The sequence below is a fragment of the Ambystoma mexicanum genome, chromosome 10, assembly GCF_040938575.1.
Source record: "Ambystoma mexicanum isolate Mex_15411 chromosome 10, UKY_AmexF1_1, whole genome shotgun sequence".
Classification (NCBI taxonomy): domain Eukaryota; kingdom Metazoa; phylum Chordata; class Amphibia; order Caudata; family Ambystomatidae; genus Ambystoma; species Ambystoma mexicanum.
The window spans coordinates 682,867,613-682,889,179 of NC_090932.1; the positions used below are offsets into that span (position 1 = coordinate 682,867,613).

A 21,567-nucleotide genomic window follows, 5' to 3' on the forward strand; every position below is an offset into this window, starting at 1 on the left:
GTTCATATAAGACTGATTAATTTAGATGGTGAAAAGATGACATTCTGTACATGTGAAGCGTCTTCTTAAATGCCTACATATGTTAAACACTATACTTGCCAAGGTGTTGCTGAGCCATTGCCTTAAACTCAGACACTGCGATAAGTGTTGCTTGACTTGAAGTTTAGGTCCAATTTTTGAGTTTTCCATAGATTGAGGCTGACAAGTCCTTTGAATGGATATCAAGCTAAACCTGTGAAGTGCTAATAACATATGCTGGGGCTCTGAGGGTGCCACGTTTATCAGTAGCACTGATGCCATCACTAAACATGGAGATATGACACTCTGGGCAGCCACGCATGTTATTTTCATGCACCTTGGTATGAAGTTACATTACTCACAGTTCCACAGACACAGTGAGAAAACTGAAGGCAGCCTTACTCTCTGTAACCCCAAATTCACACCTATTTACTTTTCGAAGAGACTTGACCAAGTATGTTCAGAAGTATACCTAGATGCGCCTTTTAGATTTTAGGAGCTGGTAAACCAATGAAAACGTTCCAGAGAGCAAGTCAAAGTGATTATAGCTACAGTTCGGGATCTGCACCAAGTCTCGCTCAGGAGGCATTGGAAATGTATAAGTTTATCTTGCACTGAAAAGAACTCTCTTTACAAGCATGGTGTGTGGGCATCATTCTGTCGCATGCTCGCCACGGCAGACTAAGTCATTTCCATCGGAGACCCTCGCGTTCTGGTAGCCGCGATGTGCCGGCTTCATCTTTCCGGACTTAAAACTGGCCCCAGGGGAGCCGACTTATGAATTTCCCGGGGGGGCCCAAATACAGGAAGTGACATCACTGGCAGTTATATGACTACAAATTTGCATGTAGTCGCCAACTTGGTGCAACAGCGCGTGGGGGGGTGGGTGTTGGCGCGCGCAGCGCAGAAGAGTGGAAACATTGGCTAGCATGCACTGCATATACTAAAGTCAAGAAAGAAGGAGATTTAAGCCTTCAAGTTGCATTCCAGTAAGACATCACTGCCCCTACTCCACCGCTCTATAATCATCCAGCAACACAACTAGGATGGGAGAATGAAATGCTTGCTAAACAGAAGGTACAGCTGCAAGGTGGAGTACCACCACCACCACCAACAAAAAAAGTTCCCAATTCAAGGGAAACAAGAAGTAAAGACGTTTCCTGATTAAAAACTACCAAGCAAGACGTGTGTGGTGCCATAGTTCAGTAAAACATCAACAATTCAAACTTACAATTGTGCTGCTGTAGATTGGCCAGCCACAAGTTACATTTGCTAAGATGTTACCTCTGGGTAACCAGATAGAGTTAGGGATGTAGCTTAATCTTAAACCTTTCAGTGGACACATCAGATGTGCTGCTGAAGTATAATGCAATCCTGGCTGAAGTGTAATGCAATCAAGTGTGGTTTCAGACTTGGGGGGAAGAGTGTTAACTGCTTTTAACATTGTAGTTTACCAGAAATTCTGGTAAAGAAGTGTACAATGTTAAAAAGCAGTTACCCAGGCTCACCCTGCAGCCAGGTGATGTTTGGGACTGATGGATGCACTCGCGTCTAAATGTTGTAGCTATGGTTGTCTCCATGTTTTAAAACCTCCCACTTTCCGGGTTTTCAACATTCATTTGAAACACCCCTTATACAAAAAATAAAGGAGTCAGTAAAAAAGCCAATTCTGAAAAGCCTATTTCGCACAAGTAGTAAGACCCAAAGGGTAAGAGCCACTGTATATAGCAGACCATGCGAATGTACGATACTCCAGGATTACCTTCAGTCAAAATTCACCCACTGCAATGTTCCTAAATTCGGATTGCAGAGTAGTGTCCGACTGAACCTCAATCAGCTCTTCCTGGGCATCAAATGGATGATGCACCACCTCCTCTGCCAGAAAAGTCTGCATCACCCAGTCATTAATGCCAGCATTTACTTCAGGGAAGTATTCATCAAAGCTGGACCTTAATGTTGCTAGGTGGCTTTCCCAGCTCCAACTGTTCTTTTGCAAAGGTCTAGCTTCCTCTTGAAGGCAAATACTTTTTTATTCATTCTTTCCTCTGTGTTCCCATGTCCACAGGAACGCCCCCCAAAGGTGGGATTGGGAGTTTCTGGGGTGGTGAGTTTTAGTGGTCTTAGTTTCCTTTATAAAATACACAAATCACATAGCATGTCAACCAGACAATGTATCATTGTGTACAGCTTAAAGGGGGCCACCTGACCCAAAGCAGCACACTAGGAGATGTATTTTGGAACAATCAACATTGTAAACACACCTCTAGTTTAGATTGTAAAGAGTGCTTGTGCTGCAATTACAAGCACCCAGTTAATAAAGTCCAGACTTAAAACACTTGATCAGCATTCAGTGAGTAAAATAACCTTATAAAAATAAAATGCAGTTTTGCATAAAATTACAGAGAATGTTGGGATTATCAGGCACTGGCAAGCGGGCTCTGCTGTTGCTGTGGGAGAAGTGAGACTTGCAATGGCGACAAATTTAAGGTTAATAGCTGCCATTTATCACAAGATGGCAGGCCAGCATAGATCTTAACCACTGAATGCCCACTGAACAGCTATAAACCCTTCTATGTCAGCAAGAGGCTGATGTAGAGGAACCAGTGACTATGCTGGCTGGGGCTGATGAGCATTGTTGTCCAACACATCTGCAGAGCTAAAGGTTGCAGAACCCGGCGCCCAAGCAGAGGCCTGGAACTCCATACTGCCACAAGCACCTCATCATTTGACTCTGGCTCTGAAATAGAGACTTTATGCCGACCCTTTACCCTCAAACACTGGTTGTTAATATTATACCTTGGAGCTGTACGTGTTAATAGCACTAGTGCAAGAGACAGACGTTCAGGACGGGCGGTAAAAAGACTTCTCTGGGTCGTATGCGGCCTATGAGTTCACAGGGTTTGGTTGACCAGGGAATAGCACACGAGGCATGGAGTTGGGACAGGATGGCAGGTTAGCTGCTTGCAACCTTTCAGGTAGCAACCGTAAACCCATGAAGAGGGAGCGGAGATGTGCAGTGCTTCTTTGCCCCCCTGATTCTCTGATTTGTCAGAGCTACATTTTCAAAGCCTCTCTCTGAATGGAGCACGAGTGCATTCATCTCTCAGTTGACTCACACAGTTATTGTTCTGTCTGCGTCTTTCATTTGTTATAAAACAGCACCCAAGGTTGGTGGCTCTCAGGGGGTAGAGAGCCTGGGACGCTCCAAGGACAATGAACTGGCAGCCAGGGGGTTTTAGCAATGCGCTACTTTTGTAAACAAAATGAACCCCAAGAAATATTTTTTTTGTTACTGCACCAGTAAATCATCAAGAATCAATGTCTGGGAGAGAGGCTGCAGGAGAGCGATCCACACTTATTTGTATGGTACAGTAGCACAGATAGGAGAAAGAGGTTGGTTGGCTCTCGACTTACATCTACCTGTGCAGTAGCACACCTGGGAGTGGGTAGTCGAACTGGCTTTGGGGTCCCTGTTTCTCTCTGATAGCATACTCTTGAGGGCATACTTTTTTAATGAACATTTAATTGCAACTGCATGTGTATACCAAGTGCTTAATTTGTAAAACAGTAGGTGTCTGTGCCCAAGTATGTTCTAGCACTTCTGTGACACTTGGGCAGTTCCACACCACTGCTGCCACCCAGGGTCGGACTGGGACAAGAAATAGGCCTGGTCACCCAAAGAAAAGTGGCCCACCCCTCGCCTCAAAAATGTGGCCCACCCCTCGCCTCACGACACTTGACCTCTGATGATATCACCGAAAGTGATGTAATTTGACCCCACACCAAAGTGACATCCCGGGAAGCGATGAAACGCAACCTTTCACCCCTTGACAAAATAGGAAGTGGCATCAAATAGCATTGTTCCTAAATAAACTACATTACGAAAAATATGGTTATGATTTCACTAAGGTGATATACATTTCATACAAGAATGGATCACCATACGTATCATTAATATCTGTGTGTATAGATCTATATTGTCAAATTACTGTGACTCCAAGCAGACGTCCAAGGCCACATGATAATATGGTATTATATAGCACTTACCCTTAAGCTCTTTTTTATAGAACAAATATGCATACAATATCACCCAACCTGTGTTGGTACTCGTATCGACCCAAGAAGGATGAAAGGTTTTTGAAGAATAAAAAATGAAAAAATAAATTTGAAAAAAAGGAATTTTTCCCAAAATGTTTTTTCAAACCAGCCCATGCATGGCCTGAAACCGGCCCTTACTCCCCAGGGACGATTTCAGCCCGGCCAGCGGCCAATCCGACCCTGCTGCCACCACCCATAGTGCGACAGAGGCCGGGCCTTTGTGAAGCCTCAGGCTCCATTAGGAGCCTATTCATGAAGACAAAAAAAAGCACACGCCTTCTTTTGCCGCGATGACCATCATCAAGGCAAAAGAACGTGTGTGCTTTTTCTTTTCTCTTTATAAATAGGCTCCTAATGGAGCCTGAGACCTCACAAAGGCCCGGCCCCTGTCGCACTAAGCATGTGTGGTAGGGGCCGTGGATCGGGCTGCTGCTTGTTAATGAAGCAACAGCCCGACCCTTTGGTCATTTAACCTCTTTTTTTTTTTCTTCAAACTGTGGATGCGCGCCCCCCCCTGGGCTTGAGGCTGCGGCCCACCAGAGGGAGAGAATACCACTGCCCTAAGCCCTCCCCTCCAGGACCATACACCAATGAGTCCTAGAGGGGAGGTCTTAATCGCACATTTTCGCGATTATACCCGGCCGGAGAGAAGTGATGCAGCATCGATGGCCCTTTCCATCGATACTGCATCGGGGGGCTCGGGCCCCGGAGCCCCCCCGTACTCGGCGGCCCTGACTGGCCCCACATTGTTGTAACAGCTGCTTTGCTGAAAGAGCTGACTTTGCTTTGGTGACAAGGTCATTTGATGTTTTTTTCATTGTGGACATAAAATTCCTGCAAAATGGGAAGGTGATTGCAGATAATGTAGTTGGGGGTTGGGAGGCTTGAAGGGTTGTAAACAACAGTCTCATGTTCTCTTATTTTGCTTTTATGAGCCTGCACTGTGTTGCATAGTATTAGTAAAATGGTGTCTTTTTTTAACATTTATTTGTAACTATTTAACTTTTTAAGGATAAGTCTTTGGTTTCAATTTGAGAACCAGCATTGTGTTCTCCTCTTGTCCCCGTCATACACATCCTTGGATGGTTGATGAATAGCCCCTTTGATGTCACCTCTGGGGTGGGGCTGAAGTGGGTGGGTGGGTGGGTGGGTGGGTAGAGGATAGTGAGGGTGTCGGGTGGTTGTAGATAGTTTAATAGAATAGACTATAGAAGTTTCGTTATTAACGTTGCCTTATCAGATAGAACACATTACACCTGCAGCGTTTTTCTACTATTTTAGATTAATTGGATGGGGTATTTTAGTCTGGTTTCAACAATTGTGTGCTTGCCTCCTTGTAAACAGATATTAATCTGTTGTGGGGGGGGGGGGCGTCCTGTTTTGTGATGCACTGACATAAAAAAACTTTGCAAGGGGTAGTTTGTAGTGTCTACTGTGTTGCCAAACCAGATTACATTTTAGAACTGTAATTTGCTGACAAAACTTCGTTTTACCTACTTTTGCAATTTTTGTTTTCTTAATGACATCGCCCGAATATGGGGCTGAGTGGCTATGTGTTCTCCTGCTGCCTTTCTGCCATGTTCTGGTCTCCACTTATTGTTTTGTTTTTTTATTTTTATAGACTCATTCTTATTTTCATCTTTTGCATTTTCTATCTTAATCTGTGTTCCTTTTTTCTTTTTGCTCCTGCAGGGAATGTGTTCTTTACATCAATGTTGAATACGTTGTGGATTGGTATTCTGTTCGTTGTCATGCTTCGCTAGGGCTTAGATTTCCGTAGGGCTGCGTCTCTGAATGTTTGTTGGGTGTCAAGCTTCAATATGGAATTTGTTTTAAAACCTAATGGCTGGGGGCGTGGCTTGGAGCCGCCGCGAGTGGCATGGCTTCGTAGGAGCTCTCGTGTGGTTCATCGCGCCATCATCAACTCCGCCGCCACCAGACCCCGTTACGAGGCGACAGCGGAATGCCTCACGCATGAAGTCACCCTGCAGCTGCCAGACGAGCGGTTTCCCAGTCCGCGGCCGAATTACAAAGTTTCGGCGCTTTTTCCCCCCGGGTCTCGCTCAAAGCTAAGATGGCGGCCGCGGAGCACCAGCAGAGGGATACCTCCATAAGGGGGAGGGGCAGGCGTGCTACAGCAAACTGGATCGCCTGATATCCTCAGCTCTCCACCCCGCACTGGCTTCTCCAGCATCGCACCCTACTGTAGGCGACCACAGTTTAATCCACTTGCCTTGATCAGCTTCTGACACCAAGGCGGCGTAAGCGGAATGCCAGAGGAGATCGACTCCGCTGCTACCGGAGCCCATCTCGATCCCAACTTGGATGCCTGCTGATGCCGCACCTCCTCCCCATATTACGCGGGGACTAGATCACGCTCCGTTCCCCGAGACTCGGCCGAGCTGGAGCGGGTCCCCCTGGGGGAGGAGCGGTGCGGGGGGGTGCCGCTGCCTGGTGGCCCTGATTGGCGGCTTGCAGCTTCTCTTCCCCGGTGACCGCTCTGCAGTCAGCGGCTCGGCCGCCCACCCAGATCCCAGCTGCGGGCGGAGGAGCCCACCACACCTCGCCGGCCGCATCTCCGGTGTGGTGGTGTCGCAGCTGGGTCTCACGCACCTCTACGGCCCAGCAGGCCGCGGCGACTCGCCGGCGGCCTACTCTCCATTGGTCCGCAATACGCCTGGATCAACATACCAGACCTGAACATCTGGGGCCGTACGGGAGCATGCAGAATCCCCCTGCATTCTGAGGAGCACGCCAAACCAAATACCCTAAGGTGAGGAGTAGGGAGCTTCAGGGGGATTTCCATCTGGTGCGGACTCTCTCCTCACTACATCTGGGACCTCGCATTACAACACCACAGAACCCTGTGGGTTAGGCGTCCTGCCTTGTCCCCGGGTTCTCTCTCAAAACTCTTCACCCCGGCGAACCGACGCACTTCTATGTACCACTAAGATCCATCATCTAATCCACCGAAGCTCGGCATATTTAGCAAAGGACTACTGTTAACCCACTACAGCCCAACCCCGCCACAATAGCAGAGCTCCCTGGGATGTGCCTGGCGGGCGAAAACACCCAAAGTGGAATCCTGAACTCCCCCCCACCTGGGGCTGAATATCTAATATTCCACATAGATAGCCTTGCCTCTGTGACCCAAAAGCACCAAAATGTCGAGAAGTAGCAAGGTGCCCAAACAGGCGGACATTGTCTCCCTATTATCTAATACTGCAAATGAAAAATCCAAGAAGGGGGACCCGCCGGAAGATGCCTCCAGCAACCTCATGTCTACAGCTTCGGTACCAGCCCACTGCCCCTCCCAGTCGGTCACCAAGGCTGACCTACAAGACCTACTCTCGGCCTTGACGAAGGAAATTCAAAAAAGCACAGAAGAGGTCATCAATTTTTTGGACAATCGGGTGGGAGAGGTAGAACGCCGAACAGCTGAGCTTGAATCTGAGGTCTGTGACCAGAGATTTGAAGACGAACAGGACAGAGACAGAATCACTGCCCTGGAGGCAAGATGCAACCTTCTGGAGGCAAAACAGGAGGAAGCGGAAAACCGCTCTCAGAGGAATAACATTCGATTGCGAGGGATCCCATCCACGATTCCAGATGCAGAATTGAAAGACTACGTCTCTGACTTGTTCAGATTCATCATCACACTCCCGGATACCGCACCTCTGGAATTGGACCGGGTGCACAGAGCATCCCCGAGGCGAGAATCTGCGTTCCCTCCGGACGTTCTGGCCAGAATTCATTTTTTCCGTATGAACGAGGAATCATGCGTGAGGCAAGGCAAATGCAACAGATCACCTTCCGGGGATCCACAATTTCGCTATACCAGGACTTGGCTGCCTCTACCCTTCAGAACAGAAAAATTATGCGCCCGCTAACGGAATGGTTAAGAGGAAAAAAGATCCCATACCAATGGGGATTCCCGACCTCAGTGAAATTCAAATGGGAAGGGGCCCTGAAGCAAATTCACACTCCAAAGGAGGCAGATAAATTCATGGGCCTAAGAAGATCAGATGGGGAGTAGGATTCAGAAGAACCAATGCGCTCCTCTGGGGGCAAATCCCCCATAGGCGACTGGTCAAAAACCGGCAGAAGGCGCAGGCCGCAAGGTCCCCTTAAGAAAATAAGCAATCCGGAGTGATCAGCCAGCATGGTTTCAGTAGAGTCTTGATCCGATAGGCTCGGACGGGCCCCCCCTTTGCAGGTACCCTGTCTTCTGAGAAGGAGTATTTCATCGCTTACAATAATTTGGGATTCATGCATCAATGAAACCCTCAGAATCACTCGCTTACAAGTACGCTAACAGTGCGGGAGCAATGTTTGAGCTCCAACATCGTTCAGTTCATCGGCCCAGTTGGCCAACGCTTTGATGCTACCAGTTCCCCAGTGGCAGCAGGACAATAGTTCTACTAGTTCAAGTTGGGGAGGGAGGGGGACATAGACTATCAGAGCACCCAATCCAAGGATGGATGTGCCGCACCCCATGGGGTCCGGCTTCACACTCAGCAGTACATTGTGACAGCAGCTAAGCTTCCACCAGAACAACGCAGCAACCGATCTCTTACAGCAGTTTGTCGGCCCGGTGGTGAGATTACGGACCAAAACATATCTAACGTGGCAGCAAATGGCAATGGCTGAGGCTAGTGAAATAGTAATACTCTCATGGAACGTCCATGGCCTGAACCCGCCAAGAAAGCGTAAATCAGTAGAGCACAGATTAGGACAATTATCAGGAGATATCGTTCTCCAAGAAACTCATCTACTGCAGGAAGACGAAAGCAGGGTGAGATTAGTAGGTATAAAAACAGGGCATACTTCACTTCCTCCGGACAGAAAAAAAGGAGTAGCAATCCTACTGAGTGATAGGGTCCCACTGTTGAAAATCACTATGAAAAGAGACCCGGAGGGCCGATTCCTACTTCTAAAGGGCCTATTCGAAGAACTTCCCATCACCATAGTCTCAATTTATGGCCCCAACACGTCCCAAGCCAACTTCATCACAAGCTTAACTCCGACCATTACAGCTTTTTGCGAAGGTCACCTAATCATGAGCGGAGATTTCAACTGCATGCCAAATCCCCAAGTGGATAAAACCTTACCCCCCACGAACACAGACTTTGCACAAGCGCTTTCAATAGCCAAACTGCTCAGAGAAACTGAATCCGTAGATGTATGGAGACTATTCAACGGCACTGCAAGAGACTACACGCACTACTCCTGTGTGCATAAAGGCTTTTCAAGAATAGATCTCATACTAATGTCTGGTGTTCTGTTCCCCTGCCTTAACAATGCAGAAATCCATACTTGCATGATATCGGACCACGCGCCAGTATCAGCTAAACTAGCCATCTCAGGCAGAAAACATCCTGTTCAAAGGCACTGGAAACTTAACGATGCACTGCTATTAGACAAATGCATCCGACTGGAAACTGAAGAAACGCTCCTTAACTACTTCAAAGAAAATACAATAGAGAACTCACCCATCAACATCATTTGGGACGCCATGAAAACAGTCGTCTGAGGCACACTAATTAGCACTGGTGCGGAACAGAGAAGGGTCCCGAACATTATGGCAGCTAAACTAGAGGGAAAGGTAAAACACCTAGAGGATGAACTGAAGCAACGCAACTCCAGGAAAACGGAGAGAGCCCTGAGGAAAGCCAAAACAGCACTGGAAATGCATTGTGCCGATCGCACAGCAAATGCCTTAGCATTCACAAAGCAATTTTATTACAGCAAGGGGAACAAGGCGAATAAAGTGCTTGTGCAGAAACTGAAAAAACTCCGGAGCCGAAACAATATTCTGAAACTAAGGGAGAGGGAAAGATGGAAAATTGCTCTACTCGGAATCAGAAAAAATGGAAAAGCTGCTGAACCTCCATAAATCAATCATGTCCGGGAACCCCACGGCACTGGACAATTTGCCAGAATATCCGAGTACCCTTCCCCCTCGAGACACATCCCAACTCGACTCCCTAGAATCGCCCATCTCCACCGAAGAAATCATAGACGCAATTAAGTCTCTCAAACCCACCGCCCTGGGCCCTGACGGCCTATCTGCAAACTTCTATAAAAAGTTCCCTAGAATCCTAGCCCCCCAGATGACAGCCCTATTTAACTCCTTCACTGACTCAAAATCAGTAACCGGATCCATGGCAGAATCGCTTACTGTACTGCTACATAAGCCTGGAAGAGACCCCGAGCTAGCAGCCTCTTATCGACCTATCTCACTGCTAAACAACAACGGGAAGATCTTTGCCAAGCTACTGGCCAGCAGGTTGGGACCAACACTACCAATTCTAATTGATCAAGACCAAACAGGGTTCATCCCGGGGAGGGGAACTCATGATAACATCAGAAGGACGATAAACATCATCGAAAGTGCCCACAAACTAAAGGTAGGAATGGCCGCTATATCACTGAATGCACACAAAGCCTTTGATCTGGTAGACTGGGGGAACATTCGGGCAGTCCTGGAGCACTTGGGCTTTGGTCCGAATTTCATCACTTGGGTAATGGCCAACTATCAATCCCCCATCATACAGCTGCGAGTCAATGGGGCCAGATCTAACAAGATCTACATAACTAGGGGCACTAGACAGGGTTGCCCACTCTCACCCTTAATCTTTGCTCTGTCTATGGAGCCCTTTGCCGCAAGAATCAGACAAAACCCTAGCATAAATGGGCTAACAGTGTGGGGCCACGAATATAGAATAGCACTATACGCGGATGATGTCTTAATAACAGCAACTAACCTGACATCGTCCCTGAAAGCTCTCTGGGAGGAGATCTCAGAATTCGGGGCTCTGTCGGGGTTCTCTGTAAACCTACCCAAGTCCACAGCCTTGGCGGTTAATCTCTCTGCACAAGAAAAATACACTCTCAGCCCCCTAATGCCAATCCCATGGTCCACAGGCCCAATCGTATATCTCGGGGTACACATCCCCAAGGACCCATTACGTCTGTATTCAAGTAACTTCTCGCAACTGATCAGAGATCTCCATAATGATCTCAAAAGGTGGAAGCCCCAGGAAATTTCCTGGTTTGGTAGGATCACTGCCATCTCTTTTGAAAGGTGCAAAGTCAAATTCGGGGTGGGGGAACGGGAAAGGTTCCATTATGCCCAAATCCGCCATTGGCTGTCCCATAGAGCAATCAGGGAGAAGTGCTCCAGAGAATTAACAGCACTGGAACGTTGCTTAACATCCCCTACCAACAAAGGCAGGATCGCAACCCTTTACCGACTCCTAGACAGAGCAGACCCCTCTAAAAAAGAAAGGTATATGCTTGAATGGGAAAATGATCTGGGAAAGGAGATTGCAGTCGAGGATTGGGGAAAGATCTGGGCCAGACTACATAAAAGCTTGCAATGCATCACAGACAGAGAAGGGGGCTATAAGCTATGCTACAGGTACTATACAACACCAGCACAAATTAACAAGACCAATCCATCCATACCCGGTACTTGTTGGCGAGGATGCCCAAACTCCGGCTCATTATTGTCATGATCTCTGCTTCCAAAAGGTCAGGGTTTTCCCAACTCCCTTGGAAGCAGATCCATAACCCAGGTTCCGAGTGCCAACCAGTCCCAATTGGGACCTTTTGGACCCAGTCCTGGCGCCAGTGGCACCAGGCTCATAAATATGCCCAGTCCCAGCGCTGGAAGCGCCGGGCTCATAATGCTTGGGTGGACTTACCTGCAGCAGACCATGCTGCTTACTTGCCTGCCAGTTGAGCCTCTGATCCTCTTCTGTTTGGAACTACTTTTCCTGTTGGGTGGGGCAGGAGCCACTCCCTAGATTCAGAACACTGGAACTCTTCTAGAAAGCAGGAACTCTTTTCTTACCTAGGCGTGGCTGTGGAAGGAGACACCTAAGCACTACAGGAGGCTATTTAAACCACACCCGATGGATGAATTTTGCTTTGCGTTATTCTGCATCCTCTGCAGCAGAACGCTCATCGTGTCTTCTGCATCTGATCCCGGGCCTAAGGAAAAAGGCTTACCATCCTGAATCCAGTCTTCAGCAACACCTATAAAGACAAGAAAGAACAGGTTAGCATTACGGTCTTCAGTGACAGCTCTTCACTTACCTGGTCCATCGGCTGTCACCAACGCCTCGCGCTGCATTCCGGCATCTGAAAGACAAAGGCTTACCTACTCTTCGCACGCTCCGGAGGCCTTCGGCGCTGCATCCCGCATCTGAAAGACAAAACAAGGTGCGTTTAAAGACATTGGGGAACTTTAATACTCACGTGCCATTACTCCTTTCCACATCTAACCCAGTGGGTATTCCGGCACCCTGCAGCCGCTCCGAACTTGTACCTGCAAAATAAAAAGACAGTTAGAGCGCATCGTGAAGCAGGCAACAAGCGCTTACTTACGTGCTTCCAGGCGCTTCTATTCATCACACGGGCTCCATCTTCAACTCACTTCAGCCCGTCATCCGCCATCGCCAGAACCCTGCAAAACAAGAAACATCATTACTAAAGACTTTAAAGACATTAGAATTACTCGAAACTTACCGTTCGTGCAGTAAACGACGGACAGCAGTCCTCTGAAGTCAAGAGGCCTGCTCCCCTTATCCAGTGAAGAAACTGGTTACAGCACCCTGCCCCGAGGCAGATGGAGAGCACGGCGTTCACTTACCTAAGGTGAGAGCGTTAACCTTTGGGGTTCTACAGGAGAAGAGAAAGGGAAGAAGAGAGAGACATTCAATAACCCAGTTCCTTAATCCCATATTTTCTATCTGCAGACATCTTACCCTTCGAGTCAGACATACAGTGCACAGAGGTCCAGCCCAAAGAGCCAGCCGTGTGTTACACATCACCTTTGAAGATACGGTATACGCCCAGTCAAGACCGGCGCCTCTACGGGAATCAGGTGAGCGTTACAATTATTCCACATGACATGGTCATGCCCGAAAGCTGAAAAGTACTGGAAAGAGATACTCAAACACATCAAGGAAATCACAGGCCTTTCCATCCCATGGGATCCCGGAATCATTCTCCTGGGTAACACGGGTGAGGGTACATTTCCAGTCTCCGGCCACATCCCCAGGCTATGTACACATCTACTCTTGCCAGCAAAAATAGCAATGGCCCGGGTATGGAAAAATAAAGAAGGCCCTTCAGTGGCCCTCTTGTGGGCAAAATGTTGGGACATAGCCGTGGCTGAAAAAATCATGGCGATCCGATCAGGCTTCCTATATAGAATCCTGAACATATGGGACCCGTTCATGGACTATGCTGCTAAATTCCTGGCCCTCACCAGGAGGCCCCCGCTAACCAGATGGCTCCAAGGCAGCCCGCTCTACTGAACCACAACCCCATACTATAGCGACCCATCATGCCACAACCCGTGTATCCCACTTGGCATCCGAGGACAGGATGGACCATGGACAATAATGCTTCTTCCAGCATTTTGAGGCCCCTCACTCCGGCTCCCTCGGCAAACTTTGCTGCTTTCACATACTATTGTACGCTTCCCTATAGCTGCTGTTCTGATTAATGTAATGCTCTTGAATATGCCAATAAAATGTTATGAAAACAAAAAAAACCTAATGGTTGAAAATGTAAAGTATAGTGAGTTGGAAGGTGAAGGGAGTCAATAATCCGATAAAGAGGAGGAAGGTTCTCAATTTTTAAACAGAAATACGCCTGATATTGCTTTACTCCAGGAGACCCACCTACAACAGGACAGACAGAGTAGATTTTGAACTCTGTTTTTGTGAAGGAGTATTCCAGTGCCTTTGCCGGTAATTCGAGGGGATGCCTCTTATTTAGGAAAGGCTGAAGACTCTCTGTAGATAGAGTAGATATTGACTCTGAAGGTAGATTTGTGGCAATTAAGCTGTTAGTGGAGAATATCCATTTAATAATCATTAATATCTATGCCCCAAATGTTGGACCGTCAGACTTCTTTGACAAAATGGATGTTGTCCTGATGAACATGGGGGATGGTGCAATTTTGATAAGGGGGGGACTTTAATACCATCCCGGATAAGGCGTTGGACAAATCGGAGCTAGCGCAGTCCTATGCAAAGGAGAGGGCCAGAAAGGGTTGTCTGCAATTCATGCAGTCTTGGCACTTGCATGATATATGGTGCAAATTGAACTCAGTTAAGAGACAGTATAGTTTCTGTTCTATTCCGCACGCTACTTCTTCCTGGATTGATTCTTTTTTAGTAAGTAGAGATCTTAAAAGTGCTGTAAAGGTTTCAAGAATGGGAGGAATTGGGATCTCTGACCATGCTTGTGTTTTTCTAGAGCTGGACAAATCTTTGGGAGGCGAGAGCAGCAATAGGCTATGGAGGCTTGATACTTGTTTGTTGTCTGATGAAGCCTTCGTTAAACAAATAAGTTCTGAAATGTCACTTTTTCTGAGAGATAATGTAGGCTCGGTTACCGCTTGTCTAAAATCTGGGATGCAATGAAAGCACAGTTACATGGCAAGATAATTAGTTATGCCTCTTACAGAAAAAGAAGCCTGAAACTGAATATGTACAAATAGTCTACTTGCAAGCGCTCTGTATACGTTCATAATACTTCCCCCTCTGATGTGTCTCTGTCTGCGATGGTAAGAGCCAGATGATCACTGGACTTTATATTTCATGCAAAGGCTGAGAAAGATATATTTTACACCAGACAAGCATTCTGGGAGCATGGGGATAACGCTGGTGCATTATTGGCTAGTAGGCTGAGAGGTAGAGAACGTTGGAGGCAAGTACTATCCATATCAGAGGGTATTGGGCCAACTCTTAGGAGAAATGGGGATATTTGTGGTGCGTTTAAGAAATTGTATGCATCCTTGTATTGCGATGAGTGATGTATGAGGGTTGATGAAGTGTTGAGCTACCTAGATAAAATTCCTATTCCTAAATTAAACCATGACGATATGCAATCTCTGGATAATGAAATCACAGTGAAGGAGATTATAGACGTTGTGAATCTTTTGGCTCCTGGTAAATGTCCAGGACCTGACGGATTTCCAATTGAGTTTTATGTTACGTTTAGCTCCTTACTTGCACCGTTCCTATTTGACCTTTTCAAAGAGATCATCAATTCTGAGCAAGTGGCTGATTCCATGCGGACAGCGGTAATATCAGTGATTCCTAAACCGGGCAAGAACCATTCAGTTTGCAGTAATTATAGACTGATATCTCTTTTGAATGCGGATGTTAAACTCTTAGCTAAGATTTTTGCGGTAAGGATTAACCCCCTGGTCCCGACATTAATCCATCAAAACCAAACAGGCTTCATCATTGGTAGGAATATTTACGACAATTTAAGGGAACTTTTGGATGTTAAGTATTTGAAGAGCAACTCTGTAGACCCCCACGCTGCTGTCAGCATTGACGCGGAGAAGGCATTTGATAGGGTTAGCTGGGTTTATCTGTGACGGGTATTAATCAGAGTGAATTGTGGCCCTCGTTTCCAGAAGCTTTTTGCTGTCCTCTACAAAGATGCAGAGGCTAGGGTTACAGTAAATGGTTGTTTATCAGACTGTTTTCAAATCTAACTGGGAACTAGGCAGGGTTGCCCTTTGTCCCCACTTTAGTTTGCTCCCTTTATGGAGCCTCTGTCTATTGCATTCAGGGAGCACGCTGGTATAGAGGAGATCCGGGTGGGTAATTGCCTCTCTAAAGTTCTTCTTTATGCTGATGACCTCCTAGTTTTAATTTTTGATCCTGAATCTTCCTTTAAGGAATGAATTTCAACTTTGACAAATTTTGGCAAAGTCTCAGATTATAAAATTAACAAATCTAAAACATTGAGTTTTCCGATTTCATTTTCGTGTCACAGGTTTTTGAAGTTAAGCGGGAAATTTGGGCAGAAAACAAATACCGGTATCAAGGTATTCAAATATCTAGACGCATAAACTGCTTGTTAGCAACCAATATTAGTGGAGTCCAGTCATTTGATCGAATACAAAGGATTGAATGACAAAAAGTTTGAGTCAAAAGGATCGAAAAACTATTTTTTCGAATGCATTTTTTTTGTTTCGCTTTTTTTAATTTAATATAGTTAAAAAAATGTTTTTTTTTTAAAAAAACGGGGGGGTGGAATGGAACCCCGCCCCATAAAAAAAAATGCATTCAACCATTTTTTTCCGGTCCTTTTGACTCAAAAAATTGCATTCGATCCTTTGTATTTCGACCCTATAACCATATTCGTACCAAACTTGCAGAGATAGCGGTGTTATGCTTGAAATGAAGAAAATTAAACCTTACGTTATGGGGAAAAAGTCATCTAATAAAGATGACCCTGCTTCCGAAGCTACTTTATGTATTTAGCATGCTGCCTCTACCGTTGACGGGTGATTTGATTCGTGACATTAATAAAGTTCTGCAAAACGTTTTATGGGGTAAGGGGGAGAGATCTAGGATTCCGATGGATGTACTTATGAAACCGGCACACTTGGGTGGTTTTGGTTTTCCTGATATTGTCTCTTATCATACAGCCTTCTCTTTACGTAAATATAGAGAAGAATGTGGTGCGGCCAGTCCCCTTGGATTGCCTTCTCAGTATGGAAAAAGAATTGCACCGGATAAATCCACCCCATTTATCAGGCACATTTTAAAAGATTGGAAGAAGTGCTGTGAAAGCTCTTGGGTTGACTGTCTTCTGAGTTCTGACTCTTCAATTTGGTGGAACTCAGCACTACGTTTTAATAATCGCACCCTATTGTGGTCTTCTTGGCAGTCTGTTGGCATCTGGGCCAAGTACATAATGGTGCTTTGATGCTTTCATTCGAATTCCTTACATTTAAATATAAGCTTAGTGTATCAGAGGTCTGCTGCTATCGTATCCTCTGTGATGTTATTGCGAATGCGCTTGCGCCTTTAAATGCCTCGTTAGATAGTGTCCCTTCATTATTGCACTTATCCAAGAGCACTCCTCTTTCGGCCTCTACTATGTATGTATAAGTTGCTAACGCATGCAAACAGTAGTATTGCTTCAGAGCAGGGTAGGGCTTTTTGGTCTCGGAAATTAGGTTCTGATTTATAGGAGGGGGATTGGTCCTGATTTATAGGAGGGGAATTGGTCCTGTGTAAAAATAATTGTGAGTTTTTGGGAGGATGTCTTGCAGTGTATGGAGCTAAATTTAGATCTAGCGCTTCCTCGAACCCTAGGGTTATGTCTATTCGGTTTATTCCCAGTTGGTATTCAGCTATCTGTTGGCCAACCTTTTTGGTCCTATAGAGTATTTCTAGTAGGAAAGAAGCAGATTCTAAAATGTTGGAAGAGCAATGCTAGGTCCTCAATTGATGGCTGGTTGCATGATTTAGACGTTCTTTCGAGTAGAGAGAAGGTAAGCTATAAGAGATTGAAAAAAGTTGACAAATATTATGCAATATGGAAAGTCTTTAATTGTCTTTATGTATTCCCTCCATCGTGGATATTTCTTTTTCTGTCTCTCTATCACTTTCTTTCTCCCTTCTTTCACTTCTCTTTCTATATCGCTTTGTCTACTCTTTTCTTTTCTCAGCTTTTTGATTTTTATGCTCCTTGTAAATACTGTATAAATATGTGATCAAACTGTTCACATGCTGTTTGTTTTTATTATTGCTTGATATATGGCATTGCTTTTGTCTTTCATTAATTATAAAATTCTAATAAAGAATGTGAAAAAAAAAGAATACTGCCTAAATACTTAGATTCCCCAATTCATTTCATCAGGAACCATTTCTGAGATTCTGTTTGAACCTTTTACCCACAGGCAAGATTTTAAAAGTTTGCCAAAGAATGGGTGATCAGATGGATTTATGTTGAATATGTTGTAATTCAGAAACAAAGCAATCTCTTAGGCATATTAAGGTTGAATGTCAGGGTTTGAATGAACTTAATGTTTTTAGGCCGTTTTGTTCTTAATATTGATGTGTTAAACCTGGAGGAATTTTGGGACGGATTGCGGGCTGGAAATGAGACCTTCTGAACAATTGAAGTATTACAGATAATTAAAGAAATAGGATTTATACATTTTAACCAATTTTTAAGAACATTATTTTGGGATATTGGATTTTGAACTGTGTAGATTGTTGGTGTATTTTACTGTTTTTGGAGGGAAAAAAGTGTCTCTTTTACAAAAGCTCTGTATAAAATGTAAATGTATTTTATATAAATTAGCAATTTTCGTATGTATTATGTGAAATATTTCTGATTGTATCATGTGAAAGGCCAAATTTTGGTCCGAGCACATTACATAAAACAAAAAATGATACATAGTGGATTGCATTCATTAATTAATTTTGTCATTTGTTATAGCGCCTTTCACCATAATTATGGTCCCAACATGGTTTTGGTTAAACACCCTCAGATGGACCGGGTCCAGAAATGTGGGAAAGGTTTGGGAGGTGCTATTTGCATTTCATCCATTATAGTTATGTAAGGTTGACCAAGTCCCTGGTAGTCACCCATGTCTAAATGGAGTGTGTATGGGTGCAGCAGAGGGATACTATGGACTAATGGGGGATTGTGTTTAAGGCGATAGTTATGTTGGAAGTTACAGTTCACATTTTTTGTTGTTAAAAGTAGCTTCATTCTTATGGCAGAGGTGATGTGCAAGAGTGTTTGAGTGTGCATGGTGTATTGAGTGAGGCCCTGCCTTCCACTAAGCTGCAAAGGTGCAGTGTGCAAGGGGAGAAATAGGTACGTTTTTACAAGGAACAATAAGTAAGTCCTGGGTTCTATCTATGTACAGGGAGCATGTGACGAACCCAGGGGGGGGGGGGGGGTTACATCCCCTTTCACCAACAAGCGAAGCCTGATGCAATACCTAAAACACAGACTAACCAAAAGATGCTTTACGCTTCCCTTGTTACTGGAACTTACAGGTTACATCAATCAAGGTGTTTAAAGAAAATGACACCAGTTATAAACGTGTGTAGTACTGGGACGAAGAGGACCTATGTGGAGATGCTAGGAAACTGACAACAATGTTCTAGTGGTTGTTCAGTTTCCACAGACATTCTTCCTATAAAAGGAGGAGTAGAGAACAGATGAAATAGAAGAAGTAGTTGCAGTAGTTGTAGTTGCAACAGTGGATTTAGAGGTGGGAGCTGTAGAAACCAAAATAAGAAGAGTTACTGGACCAGAGAAAGTGGTGAAAATAGGCGGCAGAGAGAAAGCAGACATTGGAGATGTGGAAAGTGGGAAGGCAGAGGAAAACTGTGCTCTGGAAAGAAAGAAAAAGAAGTAGAAGAAACAACACCACAACTCCAGAGACTGACTGCAGACCACTGTGGAAGTGAAAGTGCCGGCAGAAAACAGGACTTCAGACAATGGTGCCACCAACATAACTCAAGGGCACAATAGAGATGTACCAACGCTGTAGCTGAGCACGGATGTGCATCTTGCCCGTTTGTTGTGAAGTTGCAGAGTCTGCCATGGCAGCAGTGTGCTACAGTGGGCAGTTTGCTTCCAGAGACTGACGAGTGAGCATGTGAACGGGGGGAGCCGACAGAGGCAAGCGGGTGTGAGGAAACTCAGCAGGGTGTATAGGCATGAGAGCTCCCTGCATTCACCAAAGTGAACAGTTACCCCACAGGGAGCCACAAGGCAGACCGGCAGGCACTGAGCTGGCGAAGTACCCGACCACCACAGGGATCGTAGCTGCAGAAGGCTGCGACTCGAACACCATAGCGTTCATAAATTGATTAAGGAAAAGGACGTTGGGAGTGGACCTCGTTAACACAGACTGCCAGGAGCCCTCGGACTTTGTGGACCCTTGCCGCACAACAACAAGGTAAGCCGCAACGCAGAGCATGTTATAAAAATAAACTTCCTTAAACAAGTTTCTCCAAGTGGAACTGGGCCTTTGGTGTGCTTTGGGGCAACAGCCAGTTCTATTTTAGAAATGTATTTTCTACTAAAGCAAGATTATTTACATTTTCAATCCCCCGGATCTCAGCATCATATAACGCTGAGACCTTCACATGCAGCTGATACAGCTTTACGGATGAGCTGACAGCTCCTCCACCATGCCTATGGAAAACTTTTCCTACACCTCCATTGGTTTTTTCTAGGGTCAATCTGGCCTTGTCGGGTTGGGCTGACCATGTTCCATTACCTGTAAATCTTGTCCCAAGATAGTTATAGAAATAAACCTGGTCTAAACTGTGGTCATTCATGCTTATGTTTAAGGTACAATGCTTCGAATGTTATGGTCTAAAAACAATAGCCTTAGTTTTCCCTAGGTTGACTTGCAACTCAAGATGGTTGCATTTGAGGACAAAGCGGTCTACAGATTGCCTTAGGGCCATTTGCCACATAGCCAATAAAACAGCGAGCGCTGTCCGCAAAGAATGATGTGGCAGGATTGCCCTGCTACTATACATTCTAGTATCCACACCTACACTTTAGGCCTTAGACCTCCACTTTGTCGTAGCCTAGTTCCTCCTGCTGGCCTGCCCACTCCCCACCTTAGCCCCACCAGGTCCAGACCCAGCGTCACATTCCAAGAAACATCAGTGACCATCCCCCAGTGTCTCTTTATAGCTGGCTAGTATATCACCTTATAAGGAATATAAGAGTTGTTTACGCCAAAGCTGCTTACTGTTATTGCCACACAATGTACTCTGCATGAAACCGCAAGGCTTCAACACAACAAGCTGCTTTCTGCTATTACATTCCATGACGTCTGTAGACATTTTATAATGCCTACCATTATGAAACTGTAAAAACGTATTAGTGATATTGTTATGCCATGTTATATAAAATAAGCTCTGGACCAACGGGGGCAGAGTGCTCAGTATTACAACTGATACTCACTTGTCATTCTATATTGCGTTTGCAGTACTTTACTCGCCAATAAGAAACTTTGATTTGCCTATCAGCTTTGTGTTGTGTGTCTTCATTCATTGCTGCGGGGTCCCATCCGACAGACCCCTTGATGGTGCATCTGGGGATTTCCAGGTCAAGAATAAAGCAGGAAATGTGTTCCCAAGAGTAGAGGGAGCCAGACAGTTAAATACCAGATCTTCAATCAGTTCATTAATATAGATGTTAAGTAAAGGGGGGCAAGAAAGCACCCATGGCGCATCCACCTATTAACTTCAAACTGGCCAATCACCTCACCTGCAAGACCCCAGCGTAAAGTTGCATTATTTTCAGAATAAAAAGCTGGATCAACCGCACAAGGTTTGGGGAGCGTGCCTGGTTGAAGGACCTGCCATAATAAATTGCGGGGGACACAGTCAAACGCTGTTCGCAGATCGACAAAGACTGCATAAATATTTGTTTTACAGATTATTGTATACTTCTGAATAATTAAATGTAATCTGAAACTCGGATTCAGGGTACTTATACTCTCCCGAAAGCCAGCTTAAAAATCATTCAAAATCGTATAGGTGTCTGCCCAATCTTGAAAGTGCTTTAAATCTTTGTGAATGCTTTGCCAGATGAATCCAGCAATGAGATTGGGAGGTAGTTTCCTGGACT

At 45.4% G+C, this 21,567-nt stretch overlaps 1 protein-coding gene across 2 annotated transcripts in view; it reads left to right on the forward strand.

Moving 5' to 3' along the window:
- XRN1 (5'-3' exoribonuclease 1) overlaps positions 1-21,567 on the forward strand; it is a 2,611,979-nt gene that overhangs the window by 2,138,819 nt on the left and 451,593 nt on the right. The gene's annotated exons all lie outside the window — the stretch shown is intronic.